Consider the following 1,708-nt stretch of genomic DNA (forward strand, 5'->3'; position numbering starts at 1 on the left):
TCAGGCCTGTGTGTGTGAGTACTAAAAAGAGTGTGTACACAGAGTGTAGTGCAGTAATTTCCCCACTGGGGACTAATAAACAAATTATCTTAATTATCTTAAACCTTGTCATAATAACCTGGGCTGCTCTTGTTATAAATCAATGATCCCCATAAGAAGAGTAACTCAATTATATAAGATTTCTTTAGGGATTTGCATAGTAGTAGTAGTAGCAGTAGTAACATAGAACAGTTGAAGGTTTTTAAAAAGCTAAAAGGTTCAGGGCTTTTGAGAAAATGTTGAAACCCAGAAGCCAACCCACCTGCTTGGGCCCTGATCCTTGGACCCTACTGTGTTTTCAATAGAGAAAAAGATAAAGACAAAGGTCCAGTAGCCTAGAAATCTAGATGCACCCTAGTGGCAGCAAATGTAAGTTGCAGTCAGGGTCATCTAGCGATTCTCTGTTGGCTTGCGAGCTGGAAGAACCAAATTCTGTTCAGGCCAATCACATCGTGTATAGAGTCGGTGGGCGGGGCTTAACATAATGACGGCAAAGTTGCGACTGTTCTGTCGGTACACGATCCGTCCTGCGCATGTGCAATATGTTAGCGCAGGCGCAGATGATAATCCTGATGTGTGAGGATTTACGGCACTGCCCCATCTGTTCCACAGTAGCGGTCTGCTGTTAGCCTCGTGAAGCTAACGACGTTAGTTTAGCTAACAGCTAATCCGGCTAACCGCTAGCTGACAGCTTGACTCAGCCTAAAATAACGTTACTCAAACTAAACAGCGGGAAAAGCAGATCCAGCTAAATTAAGACTTTACAGTAGGCCTAATAATAAAGACAAGTATTGAGTGATTGTATTTTTTAAATGAGCACAAGTAAAGTAGAACTGACGTAACAGATGTTACATATTTAAACTGTTAATTTCATTCATTAATTCACTTACATGCTGTCTCAGCTAGCGGTTAGCCTAATTAGCTGTTAGCTAAACTAACGTTAGTTTTCCGGTGGAGGCGAACAGACTTTCTTTAACGTTCTATGGGAACAGATCGTGCAGTGTTGTAAATCCGCGTTCATCATGATATCATGTGCGCATGCGTGAACATATTGCGGATCGTGTACCGACAGGTTCCGCATGAATCCCCTGCTACTTCAAAACAAAGAAGATGGCTGCTGCTGCTGGCGAACGGCGGCCTTTTGAATCGACCTTGACCGCGACTCGGGAAGACTTGGAGTTAAGCTTTTCTTTGAGAAAAGAACAAAGAACGGCCCTGAAGTCATTCTTAAAACAGGAAGATGTGTTCAGTGTTTTGCCGACTGGATCCGGTCTAATTAATCCATCAACTAGCGCTGCTCTGGTTGGTTAACGCGCCGTCCTATCACGTGCAGAGGGGACTCTGAAAGACAACCGTTTGTCCCGCCCCTCGGATTGAGCCCAGCCAATTGGTGTAGACCCAACATCTGTCAGGCTAAAGGTCCAAGGCACTCTTCTTGTAAAAATGGCTGTTTTTCTTTCTTTTTTTCTTCTTAATATATTTATATGTATATTGAGTGTTTGTGCAATGTACGTATTGTTCATGTTCATTGAAGGAGACACAAAGCTGGTCCATGTGAGCAGCTCAGAGCCTGGCAGCAGCAGGCGGGTTAATCTGGGCAGCTCCCAGGTGTGTGTGTGTGTGTGTGTGTGTGTGTGTGTGTGTGTGTGTGTGTAACTGTGTAACTGTG

At 43.9% G+C, this 1,708-nt stretch overlaps 1 long non-coding RNA gene across 1 annotated transcript; it reads right to left on the reverse strand.

Moving 5' to 3' along the window:
* Window positions 1–370: 370 nt before the first annotated feature.
* Window positions 371–1,171, reverse strand: LOC117942460. The gene is made up of 2 exons (XR_004656125.1): window positions 1,110–1,171; window positions 371–541 (listed from the first exon to the last, which is right to left on the reverse strand). It is a non-coding gene; the product is annotated as an uncharacterized LOC117942460 (long non-coding RNA).
* Window positions 1,172–1,708: the final 537 nt, after the last annotated feature.

This window comes from Etheostoma cragini, chromosome 3 (assembly GCF_013103735.1).
Source record: "Etheostoma cragini isolate CJK2018 chromosome 3, CSU_Ecrag_1.0, whole genome shotgun sequence".
Taxonomy (NCBI): Eukaryota; Metazoa; Chordata; class Actinopteri; order Perciformes; family Percidae; genus Etheostoma; species Etheostoma cragini.